Raw genomic sequence first — 22,450 nt, 5'->3', positions numbered from 1 at the left:
ATTTCCTGCTGGAACCATAAGCATGCATGTTGCCAATGAATCAGGTGAAACATTCTTTATCATCTGAAATGCCACTGCAGGGTCCCCAGAATACTCCTGCCTGAATTTATGGAAAACCTCTTCCAGACTTCAAACGTCTTGGCCACTGTATTTCCACATATAGGCCCAGAGTTTCCGAGTAGCTTCTGGGTAGTGTGAGATGATGTTCAAATAAAGGGCAAAGGGAGAGAAGGAAATAAAGCATCAAAAGAAATGTAGAGACCTGAAGTCCAGAGACTCAGAGACTACACTGGCATCTCTGCAAGCAAAGGACCCTGGCAGTGAGTCATGAGGGGAGGCAGGTCAAAAATCCAAGAAGATGATAGCAGAGAAAGAATCTAAGAAGTTTCTTAATTTTTTCACGAACAACCCAAGGCCTACTCCTGCTGACAAGAATGCCGACTGGGAATGTTGCACTGTAAATTTGGTGGCTTTCAATAAAATTTTTGTTACCTTTCGAAAGTGGTATGGAGGTGGAAATGAAAGCTAACCAGAGGGGAGAAGCCCATGGAAAAGAATAATCGGGTAGCACTCTCACTTTTCTAAGGATGGGGATAGAGTTCAGGCATACCTTGGAGATATTGCAGGTTCAGTTCCAGACCACAGCAATAAAGAGAATATTGCAATAAAATGAATCACATGAATTTTTTGGCTTCCCAGTACATATAAAAGTTATGGTTCTACTCTACTGTGGTATATTAAGTGTGCAATAGCATTATGTCTAAAAATCAATGTACATATCTTAATTTAAAAATACTTTATTGCTAAAAAATGCTTAACCTTCAGTGAGTCATAATCTTTTTGCTGGTGGAGGGTCTTGCCTTGATATTGATGGCTGCAGGCTGATGGGGTGGTGGCTGCTAAGGGTTGGGGTGACTGTGGCAATTTCTTAAAATAAGACAACAATGAAGTTTGTGTTTGACTCTTACTTTCAGGAAAGATTTTTCTGTAGCATGCAATACTGTTTGATAACATTTTACTCACAGTAGAACTTCTTTCAAAATCGGAGTCAATTCTCTCAAACCCTGCCACTGCTTTATCAACTAAGTTGATTTAATATTTTAAATCCCTTTCACAGGATCTTATTCAATAATGTTTGCAGAATCTTCACCAGTTTCAATCTTGAGAAACTACTTTCTTTGCTCAGCCATAAGAAGCAGCTCCTTATCCATTAAAGTTTTTTTTTCATGAGATTGCAGCAATTCAGTCACATCTTCAGTCTCCACTTCTAATTCTAGTTTTCTTGCTATTTATACCACATTTGCAGTTACTTCTTCCACTCAAGTCTTTAACCCCTAAAAATCTTCCATGAGGGTTGGGACGGAGAGTCTTTTGCCCAGATCCATCAGAGGAATCACCCTCTATGACAACTATAGCCTTATAAAATGGATCTCTTCAATAATAAGACTTGAAAGTTGAAATAACTCCTTGATCCACATGCTGCAGAATGGATGTTGTGTTAGCAGGCATGAAGACGACATTAATCTCATTGTACATCTCCATCAGAGCTCTTGGGTCCCCAGGAACTTTGCTAATGAGCAGTACTGTTTTGAAAGGAATCTAATATGTTCAGTAAACCATGTTGTAAACAGCTGTGCCATCATCAAGGCTTAGTTGTTCCACTTACAGAGCACAGGTAGAGTAGATTTAGCATAATTTTTAAAGGCCCTAGGATTTTTGGAATGGTAAAAGAACATTGGATTCAACTTAATCTTACCAGCTGCATTAGCCCCTAAATGTTCAGTATAGCGATCTTCATCAATGATTTTAGGTAGATCCGGATAACTTGCTGCAGCTTCTTTATCAGCACTTGCTGCTCCATCTTGCATGTTTATGTTACAGGATGGCTTCTTTCCTTAAATCTCATGAACCAACCCTGCTAACTTCAAACATTTCTTCACCTCTCTCAGCCTTCAAAGAATTGAAGAGAATTAGGCCCTTCCTCTGGAATAGACTTTGGCTTCAGGGAAAGTTGTGACTGGTTTGATCTTGTATCTAGACCATTAAAACTTTCTCTGTATCAGCAATAAGACTGCTTTGCTTTCTTATTGTTCATGTGTTCAGTGGAGTAGCACTTTTAATTTTCTTCAAGAACTGTTCCTCTGCATTCACAACTGGCTAACTGTTTGGCACAAGAGGCCTAACTTTCAATTAATTTTGGCTGTTGACATGCCCTCCTCACTAAGCTTAATCATTTCTAGTTTTCGATTTAAAGTGAGAGACATGTGACTCCCCCTTTCACATGAACACTGAGAGGCCACTGTAGGGTTATTAACTGGCCTAATTTCCACATTGTTTTGTCTAAGGGAATAGGAGACCTGAGGAGAGGGAGAGAGACATGGATGGCTGGTTGGTGGAGCAATCAGAGCACACACAACATTTATTGATCAAGTTCGCTGTATTATATGGGTGCAGTTCGTGGTGCCCCAAATCAACTGTAATAGTAATGTCAAAAGTTACTGATAACAGATCGCCACAACATATAATAATGAAAAAGCTTGAAATATTGTGAGTATTACCAAAATCTGACACAGAGACAGGAAGTGAGCACGTGCTGTTGGAAAAATTGTGCTGACTGACTTGCTCCATGCAAGTTGCCACAAACTTTCAGTTTATGAAAAATGCAATGTCTGTGAAGCAAAATAAATTGAAGCACAATAAAACAAGGTATATGAATTTTTAGTGGGACATCCAAGGGAGATGTCAGTCAAGGTTTAGGAATTCAGGGATGGAGTTTTAGGTTGGGGGGATCAGCATATGGATACAATCTAAAGCCAAATATCTGACTGAGAGTTACCTGGTTTAGGACACAGTCTTGGGGAAAACAGTAATACTAGCTGTTTTGGTGTTTATACAAAAAATTAGTTCATAGGAAAGGGTTGGGTGATCATTCCCTTATTTTCTGCCTCAGAGATCAGGGACAATTCCTTTAATAGGGTAAATTGACTTTTCTCAGAGAACTGGTGAGGCATGAATATAGCTAATGTTAAAAAATATATACCAAGAGCTTCAGGATGAAGCTTTTGTAAAGGCAGGTGTGATGGTTTGAATAATAGGTATCCCAGAAAAACATGTTCTTAAAGTTAATTCATTCTTGTGGGTGTGAACCCATTGTAAGCAGGATCTTTGGATGAGGTTACTTTGGTAAAGGTGTGACTCGCATCAATGAGGATAAGTCTTAATTCAACTACTGGAGTCTTTTATAAAAGAATGAAATTCAGACAGACAGAGAAAAAGCCATGGGAACAAGAAGTTAAAACAGAACCCAGAAGAGAAGGAAAAGACCAAGAGATGCTGCCATGTGCCTTGCCATGGGATAAGCTAAGGATCAAGGGTCATCAGCAACCAGCCCCAAAATGCCACTGTCTTGATGTTGCCTTGACTTGGACATTTTCCTGGCCTCAAAGCCATAAGCTACTAAATTCCCATTGTTTAAGCCAACCCATTTCATGGTTAAGCAGCCTAGCGAACTAAAACAGCAGGATATTATGATACAGTAATCTTATTAAAATAATAGTAGTGTTGTACCTCATGATTTCTATTTTGTTTTATTTTTTTAATTTTTATTTGACAAATTGTAGGTTGACAGAAAAATCTTGCAGAAAAGAGAGTTCTAATATACCCTCCTCACACATGCAGTTTTCCCTATTATTAACACTTTGTATTAGTGTGGTACTATTATTACAATTGAGGAAACAATATTATTATAAGGATATTATTAAGTATAGTTCATAGTTTATATTAGGGTTCACTGTGTTGTACAGATGTATGATTTTTAAATTTTTTTATAGTGACCTATTACAATTTAAAAATTTTCCTTTTAACCCCATTTGAATATATAATTCAGTGGGGTGTTAAATACATTCATAATGTTGTGCTATCTTCAGTACCACACATTACTAAAACTTTCCATTACCACAAAAGGTTAAGCATTAACTCCCCATTTGCACCGACCCCTAGCCCCTGGAGAGCCGTAGTCTAGTTTCTGACTCTATGAATTTGTTTATTCTACCTATTTCTTATTAGTGAGATCATACAATATTTGTTCTTTTGCATCTGTCTTATTTCATTCAACATGTTGTCTTCAAAGTTCATCCATGTTGTCACATGCAGCAGACCTTCATTTCTTTTTATGGCTGAATAATATTCCATTGTATGCATAGATGACATTTTATTTTTCCATTATTGGTTGGTGACACTTGGGTTGCTTCCACCTTGGGTAATTGTGAATAATACTACTATGAACATCAGTGTTCAAGTCCCAGCTTACAGTTCTTTTGGTTATAAACCCAGAAGTAGGATTGCTGGATCATATGATAATTTTACAATTTTACATTTAACTTTCTGTGTGTGTGTTTTTTTAAATAATAGCCATTCTATGAGGTGTGAAATGATACCTCATTGTAGTTCTGATTTGCATTTCCCTAATAGCTAGTGATGTTGAACAATTAACACTGGGCTAATTGTAATATAAGGACATTTATGGACTTTAGTCACCAGTGACTTTACTGCATAGATAGCTGATTACATCTACATCAATCAGGGAGACTGCATCAGCAATAAGTGATGCTTGATCCAATCAGCTGAATGCCTTAAAAAGGGAAGTGATTCTGGCATTCAGGAGAATTTCCCGGTTTGTGTTCGGACAGCTAATGTCTCCCAGAAACTCATGACTTTCACTGGACTTTCATTGGAGCCTGTGGTTTGGGGCCTGCCTGCAGAACCTGGACTTGTGCATCCTCACAGTCCCGTGAGAGACTGTTATAAAATCTCTTACTATTGGCAGATATCTCCTGCTGATTCTGTTTCCCTAGAAAACCCTGACTAATACAGTTTGTTTGTCTGTTTATTATTAGCATTATTGAAATAATGAAAATACTCTAATAATGACTGAAGTGATGAACGTGCAACTATGTGATTATAGCAAATACCATTGATTGTACACTTTGGATGAAATGAATGTTTATTAATAGGTATCAATAAAATTGATTTGTTAAAAACAAAAACAAAAGCAAAAAACACCTTCCAGGGATGAAAAGCCTGGACCACATGGCTTCACAGGTGAATTCTACCAATCATTCAAAGATGATCTAATAACAATCTTGTTCAAGCTCTTCCAAAAAAATTGAACATGAAGCAATGCTACCAAACTCAATATATCAATCCAACATCACCCTAACACCAAAACCAGGAAAAGATACTATGAAGAAAGAAAATTACAGACTAGTTCCTCTAATGAATATCGATGGAAAAATCCCCAATAAAATATTTGCAAACCGAACCCAAAAGTATGTTAAAAGAAGTACACACTATGATCAAGTGGGTTTTATCCCAGGTATGCAAGGGTGATTCAACATAAGAAAAACATTTAGTGTAATAAACCACACTGATAATTGAAGAAGAAAAATCACATACTCCTCTCGATTGATGCAGAAAAGGCATTTTACAAAATACCCCATCCTTTCTTGATAAAAACACTCCAAGAACTAGGAATGGAAGAAAGCTTTCTCAATATGGTAAATGCACTTATTAAGAACCCACAAGTACTACTGTACTCAACAGTGAATGATTGAAGGCTTTTCTGCCAAGTTAAAAAAAGAGACAACAATGCCCACTGTCACCACCGTTATTCAATATTGTGCTAGAAGTTCTAGCTAGAGCAATTAGGCAAGATAAAGAAATAAAAAGGAACCCAAATATGAAAGGAAGAAGTAAAACTGTTGCTATTTGCTGAGGATATGGCCCTTAAGAAAATTGTGAAAAATTCACAACAAAGCTAATAGAACTAATAGTCGAGTTCAGCAAAAGTGGCGGGATACAAGACTAACACAATACAATCAGTAGTGTTTCTATAAACTTCTGATGAGCAATCTGAGGAAGAGGTCAGAAAAAACTTCCAATTATAATTACAATTAAAGGAATAAAATACTTAGGAATAAATTTAACCAAGGATATAAAGGACCTGTATTCAGAAGACTACAAAACATTGCTGAAAGAAACCAAAGAAGACCTAAATAAATGGAAAGACATTTGTGTTCATGGATTCAATGACTAAGTATAGATGTGATGTCAATTCTGCCCTAACTGATTTACATATTCAATGCAACCCCAACAAAAATCTCAACCACCTGTTTTTATAGAAAGGGAAAAAGCAATTATCAAATTTATTTGGAAGGGTAAGGGGACCTGAACAGCCAAAAATGGTTTTAATAAGAAGAACCAAGTTGGAGGATGCTCACTTCCTGACTAAAGCATATTACAATGCCGCAGTGTTTTATAAAAGCATGGTGCTGGCATAAAATTGGCATATTTATGAATGGAAATGAATTGGCAGCTCAGAAATAGACCTGCACATTTACAGTTAAGTGATTTCTGAAAAGGCTGTCAAGCCCACCCGGCTGGGGCAGAACAGTCTATTCAACAAATGGTGCTGGGAGAATTGGATATTCATACCCCCCAAAAAAGGAAAGAGGACCTCTAACTCACACCTTATACAAAAATTAAGTCATAATGGATCAAGGACCTAAATATAAAAAGTACAACCATAAAACTCCTGGAAGAAAATGTAGAGAAACATCTTCAGGATCCTGTGGTATGGTAGTTTCTTAAACCTTACACCCAAAGCATGAGCAATGAAAGAAAAAATAGATAAGTGTGACCTCCTCAAAATTAAACACTTTTGTTCTCCAAAAGACTTTGTCAAGAAAGTAAAAAGGCAGCCTACTCAATGGAAAAAATATTTGGAAACCACATACCTGACAAGGGTTTGATATCCATGCTATATAAAGAGATCATACAGCTCAACAATAAAAAGACAAGAAACCCAATTAAAAATGGGCAAAAGGCTTGAAAAGACATTTCTCTTAAGAGGAAACACAAATGGACAAAAAGTACCAGAAAAAATGTTCAACATCACTAGCTATTCAGGATATGCAAATCAAAATGACAAATCAAAATGAGGTATCATTTCATACCTTATAGAATGACCATCATAAAAAACCCCAGAAAACTACAAGTGCTGGAGAGGATATGGAGAAATACGGACACTCCTTCACTGCTGGTGGGAATGCAGTATGGTGCAACCTCTATACTTGATAGTACCTCAAGAAGCCGAATATAGAACTTCCATATGATCCAGCATTCCCATTACTAGGAATATATTCAGAAGAACTGAAAGCAAGGATGCAGACTGATTGCACACCAATGTTCATAGCAGCATTTTTCACAATTGCTAAAATATGGAACCAACCCAAGTGTCCCTCAACAGAAGAATGGCTAAACAAAATGTGGTATCTACATACATGGGAATACTATTCAGCTGTAAGAAGAAATGAAATCAGGTTGCAAATGACAACATGGGTGAACCTTGAGAATATTAAGTTGAGTGAAATAAGACAGACCCAAGTGGACAAATGTTGTATGGTCTTACCAGTATGAACTAAATACAGTAAGTAAGCTCAAAGAGGTAAACTCTGGAGTATAGATTGCTAGGAGATAGACTGTGGGTTGAGAACGGGAGCTGATGCTCAATGTATGTAGAATTTTTAATAAGGTTTATTGTAAAAGAGTAGAAATGAATAGAGTTGATATAACACATTATAGTGAGTATAACTAACACTGCTGATTAATAAATGAGATGGTAGCTGAAAGCAGTAGTCTGTAGACATAAATGTACATTGAAAGAAAACTAAAGAATAATCTAGGGAATGTGTAACAGTGATTTTGTGGTGAATGATGATTGTGGTTAATAGTATAAATATAAGAATGTTCTTTAAAAAGTATTAAGAATATGGTGATATACAGGAAAATTACAACATATGTTTCTTATGAATAATAGCAGTAATATTATAATATTTTTGCAGCAATGGCAAAGAAGATATATCAATTCTAAGATTCAACTACAGAGGGTATAAAAGGGTATGAAAAAAAAAGAGGGTATGGGATTTTCCCTTTTGGAGTAATGAAAGTGTACACACTGAATGGATTGTACAAAATATGGGGCTGTATAACACTGGGATTCCAGTGGTGGAAGATGGACTGTGGTTAACAGGACAAATATGAGTTAGAACAAATACATAGTACTAATACAGGATGTTAATAATGGGTGGGTTGGGGAAAATATACACCAAATGTAAGGTATGGACTATAGATAGTAGCAATATTTTGATAACACTATTTCATTGTTTTTAACAATGTTTCACAACAATACAAGGTGTTGGGGTGGGGTGATATATGGGAGCCCTGTGTGATGATACACATTTGTTTTGTTAAGTTCACAGCTTTTACTATATACTTATGGTTCATGTATGTTCATGGATGAATGATATACTTCAACAAAATTTTAATTTAAAAAATAAAAAAGACACTTGGCCACAGATGTGAGTGAGGGTCTGTTTCTCAACAATCAATTCCATTCCATTGGTCTATATGTCTTTATGCCAGTACCATGCTGTTGAACATTATTTTTATTGAGAGCAAAACATAGCAAACCTATGAGTTAAAGAATATAAGTCTTGTGAATAATAACAAGTTTAGAAGTCTGGATTCTAGCTTTGACCCTGCTATGAACCAGATGTATGACTTTTGGTTGGTTATTTGAACTTCTTCAGGCCCCGTTTTCATATACAAAGTGAAGGGACTGATTTATCAGGTTTCTACCAGAATTAAAGTTCTATGAATCTATGATCAAAAGAGCTTTCTTTCTTTAAGTTCTTCTCTTGCTTCTAATTTAGGCTCTCTCCTTTCTACTCTTATTTTCTTGTCATTCTTCGACTCTCCCACAGCTAATTTCCAAACACATTGTTGACACCACAGTCTCAAAGGTCACTCATTGATGTTGGCCTAAGGTGGGTGACTTGACGTGGTTCTCCTGATTTCTCTTACTGTAGTAATTAATTCACTTCCATGCCTGATTATCTGTACAGCTTACTATTTGCACCACCGATCTGGCATACAAGTTCTGCTTTATATAACTCACTTTTCATGTGTGCAGTTCCATTGTTCCAAATTGAAGTTCATCATCTTTTTCCTTCATGTTCCTGAGCAGAATGTTATATACATAGCATGCACTTCATAAATATGTGTTGATTGCTACATACCCTTCTATTGAAGATAGAAGAAGATAATTAAATGGTGAAAACCAAATCTTTACCTCTTCGAGATACTTTCCCTAAGGTGATAGTAAGCAGAATCAGAAAAATCGATTGGCAGCAGTTTTTCCCAATAATTTATTTTTGTTTTAATTAAAATTAAAAAATATATATATACAGAAGTGACTGAAGTAGGAAAAAATTCTCTATTCTTCACCATTTTGCTCCCCAGGATGTGAACAGTTCAGTGTATAACCACATACTCTTCTAGGTTAACTCTTTCTCTCTCTCTTTGTATGCTTGTATGTGTGTGTGTGTACATATGTCTATCCAATATTGCCTGCTTCATCTGGAAAAGTGTGCAGGTACACTCCATTATCAGAAAGAGAAAGAGAAATAAAACTCTTACCACCAATTGATAATACACACATAATACAGAACTAAAGAAGTTACAACACAGTACTTTATTTTTCCCAAGCGGTTGTCCTTCATTTCATTCAGAGTCTGCCTTTAACAGACATTTGGAAGTCGCTTCTCACCCCAGTTTCCCTCTTACTCTTTTTCCTCCTGGTGCCCATTTGTCTTTCCCAGCCCAAGGAGCCTCTCTCCCTCCTGAGAAATTTTCAAGGCTGTGAAACTGGTTCCTAGCTCTCTTCTGGAAAGGCACTGGTAGTTCCTTCTGGGTATGAGGCATAGGTCTTTCCAGATTTTTACAGTGGACTAGTTTTATGTCGTTTTCTCTTGTTGATATTAATCATCACTCATAGCATGACTTTGAAATGTCATCATCCTAACAAATTCTGTTTTCTTTACCCTGATTTAACAAAAACCCTCTCTTTCTAGTAGTGAAGAGGAGAACAAAACTAGGAAATGGTGAATATGTACAATATTTTATTCAGTCAACTCCTTAGATATATATGCATAGTTTATTTTGCATATTTGCTCTCACAGATAATGCTGCAATGAATTTTCTGGAAAAGATATATAAATCTCACATTGTACAAATACTTTTATACTAGAAGTTGAATTGCTTCATTAGGTTAAATGATATACATACTTAAAATTTTAATTGATTTTACCCAGTTATTGTAACTGGTTGTATCAATTTATATTCTCATCAACAGCATGTAAGGATCCTGTCTTATCACATTCTTGCCAATTCAGAGTATTTTCTATGTTTTGTAGAAACATTCACCAATACGATAGGTGAAAAACAGCACCCTAATATTTGAAGTTTCTATAATATCATGTATTCATTGGCCATTTACATTTCTAATACTTTGAGCTGCCTTTTAGTGTCTTTTGTAATTTTTTCTACTGTGCAGTTTGTCTACTATTGAATCTATTTTTATGTTAGGAATAATTCTTTATTGATCATATTGTTTTAAATGCACAGATTTATTTTGTCTTCTGATCATTTCATGATAATTACTTTAAAATTTTTATTTATTTTACTAAACTTTTGGGTGGTTAAATACAACAGTATTTTTCTTTTGTATTTGGAGTGTTGTATGATGGTGAGAAACACCTTTCTCTCTCCAATATAATAAAAACATTCATCCAAGTTGTCTTTCCTTTTGTTTTCCCTGGACATTTCTGATTTCCCTGGAAATTACTTTGGAGATAGATGTGAGGTAGAAATGCCATTTCTTTCTTTTTTTTCTGATTGGCTGGGAAGTTTTGCCATATTATTAAAAAACTGCAATGGTTGCTTTCACTGATGATTTATTGCTAGGGGAAATGAGTGTGTAGTTTCTTACAAGTTTCCAGAAAAGGCTTAACTAAGCCCAGCTTTCTCTCTACACTGCTGTCTGGGTAATCTATGGTTTGAGCCCTCTGCCTCCAACAGGTGTTTCCTAAGCTTGAGATGGTTGAGAGACTCAGTCTTCTATAAACTGAGTTCTCATCAGAACCCTGAGTTTTCTAATGACGGTGATAGATATATTGAGTAGTAGGGACTTTAGAAATCTAGTATTGTAATAAAACTGGAGACCAGTAACATTATTGGAACAACTTATCTTTGTACATGTTGCAGGTTAGAAACATATCTGATACTTACATAAATACTGTAGGAAAATATCCCTGTGTAATCATTTTATTAAAAGTTGTATATATTTTTATTCACCAGAGAGCTATAGTTAATTTGAAATATTTGAAGGGTCAAATGGGATAATCATTTATTACATTAATAATAGGCAGTTGGTGATAGTTGTTTTTTTAAATTATTTAGTCCTAGAAACCCAAATCATTAAAAAAAATCGTTCTTAGCTTAAGAAGTGATTGTCTATTTTATTTTTAAAATATTTTCTGTAATATTATTTCATGAATGGTATTTTGCCTGGAATATTGGAATTTTAAGGAAAATGTTTTCTTTTTTAAATTTAATATTGCTTAATTTATCCCATCCTTCTGTCCTTCTGAAATATTATGTAAATCTTAATTACTATATTTAAAAAATCTGATATATACCTGAGCAAATCTAATGATAGGAACAGCACAATCAGAGAATAAAGAAATTGGAAGAGTTTGGGGAAGTATAATATGTAATAACAGGATAGTATTACATATTTTATATTATCTCACTGAAAAAATGACGACTTTCTTATTGAAACTCAACATGTGGAACACCATCCCCCTATCTGTAATAATCCTGAATTTGCTACCACCATTCATTCTCAACTCCTACAGTCTATGCTGGACCTCAGATTTTATTAATTGTATTCTTCAGAATCTTTATTGTTTATTTATTTTCTCCCTTCCCAGTGACTCCAACTTTACTGATGCCCTCCTCTGGTTTCAGTAATCGCTTCCCAGTTTTTCCTTTGCCTCTTGTCTTCCTGCAGTTTTCCCAAAGCCAATAGACTGACTAATTGTAAATTCTAAATTGCTAATCTAATTGGAGCATACGTCCAACTTAAAAATCCTTCTGTGGCTCACCAAGGACCTCAACATAAAAATTCAAACTTATTTGCATGACAAAGTCCTGTATGACCTGATGCCTCTCTGTTTTCCTGACTGGTCTCATTTCTTTCACTCGTCTCTCTCACATTCTGTGCTTCTGACTTTGTGGACAACCTGCAGTTCCCTGAACAGCTACACTCTCTCAGGGGCCTATCAAGGCTTTGCATTCATTTTTCAAAACTTATATTACATAGCCTTTCTTCCAGAAATTCTTCTCTGAATGTCCCCCTTCCTCTCACATCCTGCCTCATCTTCTGGATTCAGCAAATGATGAATACTTCAAGACCTTTCAGGCTTATATTGTAATTGTTTACTTGCCCATTATATTCACAGAAGCTTGAGTGCAGCAACCATGCCCAATTCTTCTTTGAATTTCTAGTTTCGAGAGTAATGATAGGTATAAATTATAAGCTCATTATATGTTGATCAAAAGAACTTGAATTTGCTTTACGAGTTATTCAATGGTTAAGTCTCATCTCCAAGCTTGGAACCATTTTCCCTGTTCATAAGCCATAATGCAACTAGATATTTGAGAGCTTCAACAAGAGACAGTTGATATTTTTCAGTGAAATAATAGTAGGGGTGAGGGTTGTTTCCAGTCAAAAGAATAATGCCCTATTCAGTAACATTTCTAGAGTTTTATTGCAGCTGAAATTAAAAAATGAAATGCAGTTTGTGTTTCATCAAATAAGTTATTTGATGAAAATATTGTGTTACGAAAATATCAAGAAATAATGAAGAGGCATCTGTGTTTCAAACTGTGAAATTTAGAGCTGGATATCTCTGGAATTTAGACTCAATCTGATATTTACTGGATTTGTGAATGAACTTGGACATGCTTTTAAATTTCTCTATGCCTCATCTATAAAATTCTCATATAATTGTTGTTAAAATGCAAATAGATAATACATGTAAAGATTTTAATTCAGTGTTTGGCACATAACCTTGGCTTAGTAAATATTGGCTATGAATACTGCTGCTAAAGCTTTTGAGATATCTTAGTTACCCAGGAGCTATAAAAACCAGTTATTCTATATTCAGCAAACAGGGAAAACAATCATGGAAAACCTTACCTTAGCTATATCTCTGATAACAATAAGTTGCTAATTAAAATTGAAACTGTTTGAGGAAAGTGAGATACACAGTAAAGAAGAAAGTAGCAAAAAACTAGTCATAAGAGTACAATACACTCTAGAATTGTAGATGTACAGACTGCCTGGGAGGAGATGAAATTGAAGATATGTTCATATTTACTAATGGAACTTTCGATAAAACAGTACTCCCAATTCTGGAAACCCAATATTTTGGAAAATTTTTTTTTACTCTGTTCTGTAACTTTCAATTATTTTTTATCTACCCCATTCTCCCTTTGTGCATCCTCCAACACAAATATTCATCAGAGGAGACAAACTATAATTTTATTGTTACATATTTTCAGTCCCTGGATGAAACTTTATTTCTTTTTACATGTGTTACTATTTATATAAATGAACATATATTAGACTGCAGTGGCAGAAAACAGGTGGTATTGCTTGGCTATCATAGGCATGTTTAACATATGTTTGCAATAGCTATGAAAATCTCAGAAATTCTGGAAAAACTAAATATGAAAATTTACTAAATATCATTTCATTCAAAAACTGAAGGTAAAAGTTTCATGTACAAAATAAGCGCCACCAAAATTAAAAGGCTTAAAATTGATTTCCTTTTATGACTGTAAAACTGCCATAGCTTAATCGAGAAGGAGTTCAAAGAAGAGTATTAATAAAAATGATAGAGGGAAGTGAACTTGGCCCAATGGATAGGGCATCTGTCTATCACATGGGAGGTCTGCGGTTCAAATCCTGGGCCTCTTTGACCCATGTGGAGCTGGCCCATGCGCAGTGCTGATGTGCACAAGGAGTGCCATGCCATGCAGGGGTGCCCCCCGCATAGGGGAACCCCAAGTGCAAGGAGTGTGCCCCGTAAGGAGAGTCACCCAGCGCGAAAGAAAGTGCAGCCAGCCCAGGAATGGCGCCGCACACACAGAGCTGATGCAGCAAGATGACACGACAAAAGGAAACACAGATTCCTGTGCCACTGACAACAACAGAAGAGGACAAAAAGAACACTCAGCAAATAGACACAGAGAATAGACAACTGGGGCGGGGGAGGAGGGGAGAGAAATAAATAAAATAAATCTTTAACAACAACAACAAAAATGATAGAGGAACTTCTGGAGAACATGGTGGAGTAGGGAGCTTCAGGGCCCAGTACTTCCACTAAAAAAATATTAAGCAGGCAGAAAAATTCTGGAACACCTATTTTGAAGCTTCAGAAGCCAGAGGAACACTGTACAGCATCCAGGGAAGAGCAGGAGGAAGAGGCTGATAAATTATGGTAAAGAACAGTAAATTGCTTTCTCTGTGGTGGCTACTAGTGCCCATCCCCCACTCTAGTGACAGGCTGCTACAGGGTCCAGCCCCTCGCTAGTTCACTGGTAACAGGAAGGGGCATAAAAATCCTCTTCCCCAAGAACAGAGGTAAGCACAGCCAATCAGATTTTGGTTAGTGAATTTGGATCACTGGGTGCTGGCTCTAAGGGCAGCCATTGCTTCAATCTTCCTGGACAGAGAAGGATATCCAAGACATCTAAGAGAATAAATCCCAGTATTAACACTTAAAAAAATATTAAAATGTAGGGTGTGCAACAAAAGAGTACATGACAAAGAAACAGGAAATAATGGCCCATTCAAAGGAAGAGGATAAAAATACAGAAAATGCCAACAATGAAGATGAGAATATAGTCATACCAAACAAAGTCTTTTAAAAAAATGATCTTAAAAATGCTCAAGGAGATGAAGAAAAGTACAGAGAAATAAATACAGGGTATCAGGAAAACAATGAATGAGAATATGGGAGTCTAAGTAAAGAGATAAAAATTTTAAAAAGAAACTGATCAGAACTACCGGAGTAGAAAACCACAATACATTAAATGAAAAATGGTCAAAAGGATGCCAAGAAAAGTTTGGGGCTGGGAGAGGAAAGAATAAGTGACCTTGAAGACAACCTACTTGAAATGAATCAGGCTGAGGAACAAAAAAGAAAAAAAAGAAATAGTAAAAGCAAAAATAGCCTAAAAGAGGAAGCAGATGTGGCTCAAGCAATTGGGCTCCAACCTACCACATGGGAAGTCCATGGTTCGGTTCCTGGTGCCTCCTAGATAAGACAGCAAGCTGGCGTGTCAGGCAGGCATAGCGAGCTGACACAAGATGATGCAAAAAGAGACACAAGAATAAAAACATAATGAGAAACACAATGAAACAGGACACAGAGGTTCCTGATGCCTCCTAAAGAGGATAAGCAGGAAGGCAAGCTGGCACAACAGGCAGGGTCAATGAGCTGACACAGCAGAATGATGCAACAAGATACACAAGAGGAAAAGCATAACTAGAGACACAACAAATCAGGGAATGGGGATGACTTAGGTGATTAGGTGCCTCCTTCCCATATCGGAGGTCCCTAGGTTCAGTTCCTGGTGCCTCCTAGAGAGATAGGGAAGATGAACAGATATGGTGAGTGCAGACAATGAGGGAATGGGAAAAAATAAATAAATAAAATAAATCTTAAAAAAAAAAGCCTACAATACCTCTGGGACACTATCAAGCCATCAATATATACATGTGGGAGTCCCAGAAGAAGAAGGAGAGAAAGGGGCAGAAGGAATAGTTGTGGGAAACAAAGGCATGTTGTTTCCATGGAAGCAAGTTACTTTCTGACCACTGGGTCATGTTGTCCTTGGAGATATAGGTGCAGGTCATAAATCTATCAGGGAAATATAACATTCTGGTGGAACAAGGACTTGCTAGAACAGAATGACCTGAGCAAAAAGATTAATGAATATATTTGTTTCAATAATATAATAGAACATTATGAGCTTTGGTAACTATCTAATTCACTGTGTTAGTAAGAATGAGGTAATGGTAATAGTTACCTAGAATAGTTCCTGCTTCTCACGGCCTGTTGGGGTATATAAGCAAGCCCCTGAGATTAATAAATTTGTCTGATGAGCTTGAAGAATCAATTCTCGCAGATCCCCTGAACCCAATCTTTCTTTGTCTTTCATTCCCGGTACCCTCGGGTCCATCGACTCTGACAATAGTCAAAGAAATCATGACAGAGAACTTCCTAAACTTAGCAAAACATGTGAATATGCACATTCTACAAGCTCAGAGAACAACAAACAGTGTAATCATGGAGAAAAATACACCCCATCATATACTGATTACACTATCAAATGCAAAGGCAAGGAGAGAGTTTTGAAAGCTACAAGAGAAAAGCAATGTGTTATGCACAGAGGACCCCCAATTAGACTGAGTGCTGATTTCTCATCAAATCCATGAAGGCAAGAAGGCAGTGGGTTGACATATGCACAGTGCTGAAAGAAAACAACCACCAGCCAAGAATTTTAATCCAGCAAGACTCTCTTTCAAAAATGAGGAGAGATTAAGACATTTTCAGATAAACAAAAGGTGAGGAGTTCAATGTCACTAGACCTACACTACAAGCAATACTAAAGGGAGTTTTTCAGACTGAAAGAAAAGGACACTAGACAATGGTTCAAAGCAGCATAAAAAATAAAGACTTGCAGTCTAGGTAACCATTTGGGTAATTAGAAATGCCAGAATTCTTGTATTGTATTGTTTGGTATGTAACTACACATCTTACTACCTACTGGTCTGAAAATGCAAGTGCATTAAAAGTAATGATAAATCTATTTTTTGGACACAGTGTACAAAGATATAAGTGGTAACAAGTACAAAAATGGAAGGGGAACAGAGGGGTAGGAAAAGTATATGTGCATGTTATTGTTATCAATCCAAATATGATTGTTATATATTTAGGATATTGAATTTTAACCCTATGGTAACCACAAGAAAAATAGATAGAAAATGTATCCAGATTGAAATGAGAAAGCACTCAATATAGTACAACACAAAAAAGAAAATAAATATAAAAGTAGTCATTAACAGAAGGAACAAAATCATATAAGGCTTATAAAAGCTAAATAATAAAATTGCAGAAAAAAGTCTAATATTATCAGTAGTGACTTTAAATGTAAATGGATTGAACTCTATACTCAAAAGACAGTGATTGGCAGAATGGATACAAAAGTACGAACCAAGTATGTGCTGTTAGAGACTTCCTTAAAGTCAAAGATACAAATAGGTTGAGGGTGAAAGGATGGAAAAAATATACCAGGCAGGTAGTAATCCAAAGGGAGCTGAGGTAGCTAGAGTAATATCTGATGAAGTAGACTTTAAGTCAAAAACAGTTACGAGTGACAAAGGTGGTCTTATATACTGACAAAGGGGGCGATTCAACAGGAAGATGTAATGATGATGAATATATATGTATGCGACCGCAGAGCTGCAAAGTATATGAAGCACATACTGATAGATTTAAAGGGAGAAATTGTTGGTTCTACATTAATAATAGGAGACTTTATACACCACTCTCAATAATGGATGGAACATCTGGTCAGAACATCAATAAGGAAATATAGGGCTTGAATCATAAACCAAGAAGACCTAACAGGCATATAGAGAGCACTGCAATTAATGAACACAGAATAAACATCCTTCCTGAGTACACGTGGGTCATTCTCGAGGATAGACCATAGGTTGGTCACAAAACAAATCTCAATAAATTAAAAAGTATTGAAATCAAACAGTGTATATTCTCTGACCTCAACGGCATGAAGCTAGAAATCAATAATGGGGAGAAATGGAAAATTTGCAAATATTTGGAAATTAAATAACATACCTTTATACAACTAATGGGTTAAAGAGAAAATCAGAAGTGAAATTGGAAATATCGTGAGGCAAATAAAAATGAAAATACAGCATACTAATCTTTATGGGATGGGGAGTAGATGTAGCTCAAGTGGTTGAGTGTCTTCTTACCATGTATGAGGTCCTGGGCTCAATCCCTAGTACCTCCTAACAAGAAAAAAAAAATGTGATACAGCAAAGGCAGTGCTGAGAGGAAGATTTATAACTCTAAATGCTGACATTAAAAAAGAAGAAAGATTTCATATTAGAGATCTAACCTCAAAACTGGAAGAACTAGAAAAAAGAAAAGCTAACTAAACTCAAAGCAAGAAGGAAGGAAATAATAAAGATTAGAGCAGAGATAAATGAAATAGAGGGAAAAAAACATTAGCAAGAATCAAAAGAACCAAAAATTGGTTCTTTGAAAAGATCAATAAAATTGACAAACCTTTAGCTAGACTAACAAAGGGAAAAATGAGAGAGGACACACAAAATTAAAATCAGAAATGAAAGGGGGGAGGGGCATTGCTGCTAACCCCATTGAAGCCATCATCAAAAACCTCTCAACAAAGAAAAGCCCAGAAACGGACGTCCTCGCAGGGGTAGTTTACCAAATAGTCCAAGAAGAATTAATGCCAATCCTGCTCAAACTCTTCCAAAAAACTGAAGAGGACAGAACACTCCCTAATTCATTCTACTAGGCCAACAGTACTCTCTTGGCAAAACCAGACAAAATACCACAAGAAAAGAAAATTATAGACTAATATCTCTTATTATGAATATAGATGCAGAAATCTTCAACAGAATACTAGCAAACCAAATCCAACAGCACTTTAAAAGAATTATATACCATGGTCAAGTGGTATTCATTCCAGTCATGCAAGGGTAGTTCAATAGAAGAAAATTAATTAATGTAATATACCACATTGCTAGAATAAAGGGGAAAAGAACCACATGACCATCTCGGTTGATGCAGAAAAAGCATCTGACAAAATCCAGCACCCCTTCTTGATAAAAAGACTGGGAACACAAGAAATAAAGGGAAACTTCCTCCACATGATAAAAGATATATATGAAAAACTCAGCTAGCATCATACTCAATGGTGAAAGCCTGAAAGCTTTCCCGCTAAGTTCAGGAACAAAACAATGTTGCCCACTCTTACCACTGTTATTAAACATTGTACTGTAATTCTAGCCAGAGCATTAAGTAAGAAAAAGAAATAAAAGCCATCCGAACTGGGAAGGGAGAAGTAAAACTTTCCCTATTTGCAGATGACACGATCCTATATAAGAAAATACTGAAAAACCCACAACAAAACTCCTTGAGCTAATAAATGAGTTCAGTGTAGTGGTGGAGTACAAGATCAGTCCCTCAAGTCAGTGGTGTTCTTATATACAAACAATGAACAATTGGAAGAAAAAATGAAGAAAAAATTCCATTCAATAGCAACTAAAAAGTCAAATATCTAATAATAAATCTAAGCTAGGATGTAAAGGATTTGTATACAGAAAACTACAAAATATTTCTAAAAATAATTAAAGAAGACCTAGATAAATAGAAGGGTATTCCATATTCATTGATTGGAAGACTATCATTAAGATGACAATAGCATCCAAAGCAATGTATAAATTCAAAGCAATTCCAATCAAAATTTTGACTACCTACTTTGCAGAAATGGAAAACCCAATCATCAAATTTATATGGAGGGTAATGGACCCCCAATAGCTAAAGCTATCTTGAGAAAGAAGAATGAAGTTGGAGGACTCATATTTCCTGATCGTAAAGCTTATGACAAAGCTGCAAAATTAAAACAACATCGTACTGGCACAATGAGAAATCAACTCTCACATTTATGGCCAATTGATTTTTGACAAGGAGGCAAAGACCACTCAATTGTGAAAGAATAATCTTTTCAACAAACTGGTGATAGGAAAACTGGATCCCCATTTGCCAGAAAAAAAAAAAAAAAAAAAAAGGAGGACTCCTACCTCACACTATATAAAAAATAAAAAAATGGATCAAAGACCTTTGGCAATGGTTTCAAAGCACAAGCACCAAAAGAAAAAATAGATAAATGGGACTTCATCAAAATATAAAACTTTTGGTCCTTGAAGGACTTTATCATGAAAGTAAAACAACAACCTACAAAATGGGAGAATGGGGTTTCCACATAATATCCAAAAAGGATTAATATCCAGAATATATAAAGAAATCCTTCAACTTAAAGACAAACAACTCAATTTAAAAATGTGTAGAAGACTTGAATAGACATCTCTCCAAAGAAGATATACAAATGGCCAGAAAGCAACAGAAAAGATGCTCAATGTCATTAGCCACCAGGGAAATGCAAATGAAAACCATGAATGAGATACCATTCCACACCTATTAGAATGACTACTTTTTAAAAGACAGACAATAACAAGTGTTGGAGAGGATGAGGTTAAACAGGAACACATTCATTAGTGGTGGCAATGTAAAATGGTGCAGCTGCTGTGGAAGACAGTTTGGCAGTTTCTCAGAAAGCTAACTGTAGAACTACCATATGACCCAGCAATCCTACTACTAGGTATATAACCCAAAAGAATTGAAAGCAGGGACTCAGACAGATATTTGCATACCAATGTTCATAGCAGCATTATTTACAATTGCCAAAAGATGGAAGCTATCCAAGTATCTATCAACTGATGGATGGACAAACACAATGTGGTAAATACATACAATGAAATATTTAGCCATAAAAATGAATGAATTCCTGATACATGTGACATGGATGAACCTTGAAGATATCATGTTGAGTGAAATAAGCCAGAATCAAAAGGACAAATATTGAATGATATCACTGATTTGAAACAATTAGAAAAAGTAAACTCTTAGAGTCAGAATGTAGTATACAGTTTACCAAAGGAAAGGTGGGAATGGGGAATGAGAACCTAAGGCTTAAAATGTACAAGTTTCCTATTTGGAATGATGGAAATGTTTTGGTAATCCGTGGTGGTAATGGTCATCTTGCTGTGTCAGCTCTCTGTGTGTGTGGCACCACTCCTCGGCAGACTGTACTTTTTTCACGCAGGGCGGCTCTCCTTATGGGACACATTCCTTGTGTGTGGGGCTCCCCTCCACGGGTGACACCCCTGCGTGGCACGGCACTCCTTGCGCGCATCAGCACTGGGAGTGGGCCAGCTCATAACATGGGTCAGGAGGACCTGGGTTTGAACCTTGGACCTCCCATGTAGTAGGCAGATGCCAGATCCGTTGGGTCAAATCCACTTCCCTGAAGCACAACATTTTGAATGCAATTAACAGCATTGAAATATATATCTGAATATAAGTAAAATGTTAGAATGTATTTATGATAACAGAACAAAAAATTTTTTAAAATCCATGGAACTACACTATACAGTGAACCTTAAGTTAAATCATGGACTTTAATTAATAGTATAATTATAAAAATGGGCTATCACCAATTGTAATAAATATTACTGAATGGCTAGCCCAAACACAGTCACTTATGTAAATCTGCTGTTTGACAGAGGTTGGTTTGTAGATCAGTAAGAAAGGATCAACTAGCCTGAAATGGTGTCAGAACAATCAGGTATCAAAATGGAAAAGAAGATATTTGAATTCCACCTTAAACCATGCACAAAAGATGAGTTAAAGACCTAAATAAAATATGAAAACTTCAACATTTTAGATGGAAATATAGGAGAATGTCTTTGTAACCACAAGGTAGGGTAAGGATAGTAGGAATAAGCTGTCATGAAAAAGGTCAAGAGATTTGATTGTCTGAAAATTGAAACTTTCATCTAATAGACGATTGGATATTTATGATAAAAAGACAAGTCAGAAACTATTTACACCATATACAAGGTTAGTAATCAAGATAAAAAGCAACTTCTACCAAAAATAATGCAAATTAACAAAAAAGCAGAAAATAGAAACAATTCACAGAAAAAGCAGGAGTAACCATAAACTCACTCATAAATAGGTATCTTGCAGTAATCAGGAATATGAAAATTAAAACATCCACCAGTTTGGCAAAATTTAAAAAGCATGAAGGAAGATATGAAGCACTGTTGAAAGAAAATTCATAATATATGCTTGTATTAGTCGGTGTTCTCTAGGGAAACAGAAACAACAGGACATATCTATAAATAATATGAGATTTTATCAGTCTGTCACGTGACAGTAGGTATGCACAAGCCAAGTTGATACAGCCTAACCATCACAATACCCATAACATACAAAGCCCTGACAATTTACTCATAGGTATATTCCCTAAAGAGCAGCTTATCATGAACTCAAGGAAATGAACAAAAATCTGCATAATTGTTAAAAAAGAGGGAACAATCGTGTGTGAGATTGAATCATGTACCCCAGTGTGTTCTTCGTCTTGGTCCCCAATCCAGTGGGTGTGGACTGTTTGTAAATATGATCTCTTGAAGATGTTACTTTAATTTCGGTGTGACCCAGCGGAATCAGGTCTGGCTTTAATCTGGATTACTTGAGTCCTTTATAAGCAAAGTGCAAGTCAGATAGAAAGAGAAGTC

At 36.0% G+C, this 22,450-nt stretch overlaps 1 pseudogene; it reads right to left on the bottom strand.

Moving 5' to 3' along the window:
• Positions 1-814: 814 nt before the first annotated feature.
• On the bottom strand, positions 815-16,215 carry LOC139439062 (tigger transposable element-derived protein 1-like; annotated as a pseudogene).
• Between the last annotated feature and the right edge of the window lie 6,235 nt (positions 16,216-22,450).

The sequence above is a fragment of the Dasypus novemcinctus genome, chromosome 5 (assembly GCF_030445035.2).
Source record: "Dasypus novemcinctus isolate mDasNov1 chromosome 5, mDasNov1.1.hap2, whole genome shotgun sequence".
In the NCBI taxonomy this organism is placed as follows: domain Eukaryota; kingdom Metazoa; phylum Chordata; class Mammalia; order Cingulata; family Dasypodidae; genus Dasypus; species Dasypus novemcinctus.
The sequence above is the reverse complement of the archived record's forward strand: the minus strand, read 5'-3'. Positions and strand labels throughout refer to the sequence as shown.